Source organism: Camellia sinensis, chromosome 14 (assembly GCF_055761805.1).
Source record: "Camellia sinensis isolate YWXY chromosome 14, ASM5576180v1, whole genome shotgun sequence".
Taxonomy (NCBI): domain Eukaryota; kingdom Viridiplantae; phylum Streptophyta; class Magnoliopsida; order Ericales; family Theaceae; genus Camellia; species Camellia sinensis.
The window spans coordinates 16052014-16058013 of record NC_138974.1 but is presented as its reverse complement, the minus strand read 5'-3'; positions in this window follow the sequence as shown (position 1 = coordinate 16058013).

Here is a 6000-nt window from a genome sequence, read left to right as displayed (position 1 = left end):
GGCTGCCGGCCATGGTATCTGCCCTGCCGGCCACCACTGATGGCCAGCCGGCCACCATTATTTCAACAAATATATTTTAGATATTTTTGAGCCAACTATTTGCAGGATAGACCATCTGCTTGCACGTGGAGGGCTGGATTGCTTTGAAGGCTCCTTGTATCTCCTATATATAGAGGTCTTCTATATGCATGCAAGGGGGGACAACATTTTGAGCTGAGATGTTTTCTTTCCTCTCTCTCTCTCTAGAATCCCCTCTCTCTATATTTTAGCCTTGAAAGTGTGTTTTCTCTTCACTTTTGCACTACAACACCTAGTAAAACACCATTACCTTGTTGCTGAGGTACTTGAGGGTCTTGTTTGGACTTAAAAAGCTGGTTTTGACTCAGAGAAGTTGTTGTTTTCAAGTTGTGCTTCAAGGGTGAGCACATTCCTCTTTAAGCTTTGTTTTTGTACCCCCTTTTAAGGCTATTTAAACTATCTCTTTTTGGCCTTTTAACCACTGAATTCCAGAAGAATTTCAGTGGTGGAAATGTGGTTTTGAGGCCCCAAATGGGAGGGGGTGGTCCCCTCTCTTCTTGTCTTGCTTGCTTGTGTTGTTGGCCTATTAAATGAGCATGTGTTTCTACTCTTTTGTGACTTAGTTCAAGCATGTTTTTGGCTTTATTTTGACATGCCTTAACTCTATTTTTGGGTGTTTGGGTCACCTCTTGCTTGTTCTTGGTACTTGTAGTGCAATCATGCTTGTTGGCCTAACATGCTTCATGTTTTAGTTCATCATTCTAGCATGTGCTAGCTTTGCTCCAACACATTTTTGCCACTGATTTAACATGCTTGAGGTCTGTTTTAAGTGGTCTTGGTCATATGTGCTTAGCTTTGTATAGCTATAGCGTAGTTGGGCTTCACTAGCTTTGTGTTTGAGGTCCTTAGCATGCTTTGAATGTGATGATTGCATGCCTTAGCCTCATTTCTCACATGATTTCAAAGCATATAACCTTGTTATACTCTCATGTTTATCACTCTTTAATTGTGTTTGAGAGTTAAGCATTATGCCTTGTTGGTGAGCAAATGCATGAACATCATTCTCTTGCCTTTCATGCTATCATTTCAGATCATCTTGGCCACTGTTTTGGTATGCATGAGGTTTGTTTAGGGTTGGTTTAGTCCATTGAGCATTGTATTGCATGGTCCTAGTGTTGTATCATTCATTAGTTTTAATGCTTAAGTCTCTTAACATATTGTGCATGCATTGTTTACATGTTGGAGTCTTGCATTTCATGCCATGATGAGCATGTTGTTTGCATTGCATCATGTTCAACCGGACGTTATGTTGAACACAAGGTGGATTGGCCCACTTCATACTCAAAGTGATGAAAGTTAGCCAATCCCCTTTGTCTCCATTGCCTTTGATCACTCATGATAAGGCCGTGGTCTTAGAGTCTTGTTTGCATTGCATTTATTGAATTTGTGCAAGATTGGATCTTTGGCTTGCCTTTGATCACTCATGATAAGGCCGTGGTCTTAGAGTCTTGTTTGCATTGCATTTATTGAATTTGTGCAAGATTGGATCTTTGGCCATCAAGTATTGTATGCTTGATTGATGGTCTTGGATCCAATGATGCCTTTCCCTTGATGTTTCGAGGTGATATGGGGTGTGGCATAGTACACACGTGCCCTAGGGAGACCCTCTATTTCCTCTATTTTATGCTTTGTTGTAGAATGGTGTCACAGCACACCAGTGGCCGGTAGTGCCACATTGATAGCCGGCACCCTTCCATCCTTGGCCGGAAGAGGCCCATTCTTGGCCGGCAGCCACCTTTCATGGCCGGCAGGCCACTGGTGCACTCCCCAGCTTTGGTTTGGTAAGTTTTAGCAGCTAGTTCTTGAAGACACCCTGCAGACAGAGCCTCAAGAGAGCAAACCAGAGAGCTTTTCGGGGCGAGAAACCAAATGCTAGCATGCATGTTCAACTTCTTCAATAGAGCTGAGGCAGCATAGTTTAAAGTTTTATTTGTTAGTTAACATCTGAATATGTGCTTTAATTAATTTGTTAGTTAGTTAAGGTGTTGTAATAATTAGTAAGTAGTTTACTAGTTATTTGATTGATTTGTAATAATTAGTCTAATTAGCTTAATTAGATTAGTTGATTAGCTTAGCTTTCATTCGGACCCTCCGTCGAGAGGGCAAAATGTTGTAATAAGGGTGCGTGTGTGTGTGCATGTCTTCTAACCCCATTTCTTTCTCCTTTTTACTTATCGCTTTCGATGGTTAGTTTTAGGGCACGTTTTGATTAGCATACTTTATGCTTTGCATGTTTGCATCATTCATTTGTCTTGCATGCACGGGGCTCGGCACATCATTCAAACCGCATTGTATTTCAATATATTTACTTGAATACGTGTTTCAAAGCATGTTATCAAGTGTTGTATTCATATGCCATCTTAGATAGCCGAGCCTATTTTAGTTGCATTTTTGCATGTGTTGCATTAGGCATTGTTGACATAGTTAGGATCATGCATGATTTCTAACTAGTTTCTGTTTTGGCTCGGAGTACACTGTGAGTGTTTACGCTTTAGCATACTGCATGAGATGTGTATGTTGCCATGTTAGCATGCTTGCCATGAGGCTATTTGCTTAAGTGCTTAACTGCATGAATGCCTGTGGGTAAAGGCTTGATTGCCTAAATTGGGACAATTCATCAAATGTATGTTTTAAGCCCACTTTGCGGATTGGCAAAATCATGTTGTTTTAAAGCCCACTTGAGGGTGGCAAATCTGCGCTTTAGCCTACTTATGAGTAGCACTTCCAAACCATTTTCGAAAAACAAACATGAATTGTTTTGTTCCAATTCTCGTGGTTAAGTCTATACTTGTGTGTTGTGCGCATCACATAGTAAGCTAGTCTAATAAACCGAAATAAGAATACATGAGGTTTATAAAACAACATATCATGTTAGTAGAGGCCGATCTTTGATCGGATGAGCGGGGGTGCTCATGTTATGACCTTCCCCTCTTGTACCCAAGTTCTCGAGCCGAGGCAACTTTGGTGATGACGGACATGTGGCCTTAGGCACAAGTTAGGGTTTCTTAAATTTCTCAAAATAAAATATTTAGGTAGCGACTCTGTAATCCGGCAAAGCAGTCCATGTTTGGCGCTTTTTTTTATTTATTAAAATCGATTTTCCAAAACGATTTGCCGAATTTTGACTCTTTGGTGATTTATCAGTCTTACATTGCACTTTGTGAGATTAGATTCAGAACCCTGACAGGAGTCCGAACTGTAGTAGCTAGAACCCAATTCGCGCCCTCTCCGAAAAGGGGGGCGCGCAGAGAGAACGGTCGGGCGGTCTACACCTGCCAACATTGGCCGGTGTGCAGGCACGGTTCTCTGTCAACCAGTTGATAATATAATTCTGGGGGAGGGCCATGATGATGTCCCAATTATCGGGTGAATCCATTATGCCGCATGCGAATGAGAACAACTTACCGCCGAGCTCTAATTCAGGCGTGCTCATAAGCCTTGCAAGATAGTCCCTCACAGTGTTGTCACCTTTACCAGTGACAACGCATTGCGTAATTTTCAGCTCCTTGCTTTGTTTGCTCACTACTTCCACGAGATTGTCCATGCTACTAACGACAGTACCACGCGCTGCCCGTTTGCGATGTTTTGCATTGGCTGATCCATCCACGGCTGACTGGGGGGGAGCATCGTCAAAGAGGCTACTATCAACCACGTTCTCCCCGACAGTGTCATGGCCCGGCTGTGGTGCTGTGCTTGCATCCCATCCCGCTATCCTTGTTGGCATTGGTCGCAGTAGCATCATCATCGCGCACTTCTGTCTGAGTCCATGCATGTTTCCTAGTCGTTGTTGCTCCAGAAAACACCCGTTCCATGAGGTCTATGTGCTCTAGAGGCTTACTCTTGAATTTAGCACATCGATTGTTCATCTAAGACAGAAGAAAGCACATATGTAAGTAAAGCTTGAAATGTATTTGATGCCCTTAAAGTGTACCACCAATGACAGTAACAGAGGCAAAACACATGAACGGATTCAGTGTTGTAATTAGAAAACAATAAATGTAACTCTTGAATTAAGTATACACATGGCACGTTGTGGGTTGCCCAACATATGTGAAAGTAATGTGTTCAACAAGTGCTTCGATTTGTAAAAGTAGTTATGTGAACAAAATATGACACTACAAATCAGCAATACTAGTACAACAAAACATACCGCTTGCATTTTGGCCCACCAATGGTCAGGTGCAGTGGACAAGCCCGTCTCATGGTCGTACCCAAGCCCTGTCAAGCCGTGGCTGGCATTCTCCAACTTCTTCCATGCTAGCCAATCTTTCTTCAAGTTGTCAAACTTGTTTTTCATTTGTTTGGCCGAATGCAGTAGGCCGATTTTCTCTAGAAATTTGTTCGCTAAGTTCTTATCTCCTGCCATGGACCATCCACACGGTTGTCGATTACCACATTCCATTTCAGCAATGACGAGTTGAAGAAACAACTTTGTATTGTCGCTGTCGAATTGGCATTTGTGGACTGGCTGGGGTTTGGTTGATGTGACAGCGTTACCTCGAGACTTTGAAGGGGTACGGGGTGATGATCGGTTTGTTGCCATGAGTAGTGTTGTCCTGCTTGTAAAATTAATGCAATATTAGTGGCAAATAAAGTAGAGTAGATATTTTTTGCATGCCCAAAAGTGAAATAAAAGTGTAAACACAATTACTGCAGTAATAACAACAAATAGTACAACACTTTGCAAAAGACAAAGTCGGTTTGTATTACACGTTGGGGAAATCTTATGTAACAGGACGAACACGTAACTGACAACAAAGTAGATATGTGATACAAAAAGTAACGACATAGTAATATCCATGACAATGCATCACATGCGAAACAACAACACCAAAACAACGACGTAAAAAAAAAAAACCGACGACCGTCCTAAGCGTACGTAGGCTCTGATCTATGCGCGCAACGTCCGCTCATAACCCCAAATCGACATCATTATGTGGCTGGTCAGTACCTAAACTGGTGCTGTGAAACTCGTCACACCAACCAACCCACGCAACACATCTCTACTGGACAAAATTGCAGTAGAAAGTTAGCATGCATACTATGCAACACAGCCACAAATGAACGACGACATGACTAAGTGCATAAGAGAGTGACAACACAAACGCACCGTAGTTTTAGGGCAAACATAGTATGCACGACCAGGGTTTTTGGCGGATCTTGATTTTTTTACAACGCAATGTCCAAAGCCACAATCACACATCCTCGGTGGCCATGATGAAGTGGCAGTTGACATGGAGGACGCCATCGATATACCCCTTCGATTTTTTTGTTCATGTTATAAATTGAACTAATATCATCTAGTGTACGAAATGAAAGACAGTAACTAAAAGAAGTTCATTTTGAATTTAGGCTAACTATTGAAAATGCTAGTTTACTGGTGTGTCCTGATTAGCCATTTTCTTTTCTAAATTTTTCGTACTGTAGTTGTCTTGTGTTGTCATGTTTTGGTAAACTACTTCAGGAATACACAAGATATATGTTGTACGAATTTCTGTAGTCTGCGAAGTAAACTAAAACAAGAAATTAACATGAAAATGACCACCTCCACAGTACTATACACAATCCTCCCCATCCCAACAATACAATACACAATCCATAGTACTAATTCTTTGGAGCCATTTTCCAAATCCACAATACTAATATTCTTCGAATTTATAGCTCCAAAAATGCTACATATCACAATTATTTTATGAATCTATATGTATAGCATTAGCACTGATAAACAGTTTTGGTTGGAGTTTTATAAATATCCATTCAAACATTGAAGGCTTTTTTAAATTCATGTTTTGAATTTTCTATTCTAAACATTAATTACAATTTTTTTTTTTGTTATATATTGTTTTGTATTTTTGTCAATGTGAAAGAGAAAATACAGAGGAAAGCCTCAACCCTTGGGGCAATGTGAGTGGTAGTTTTACT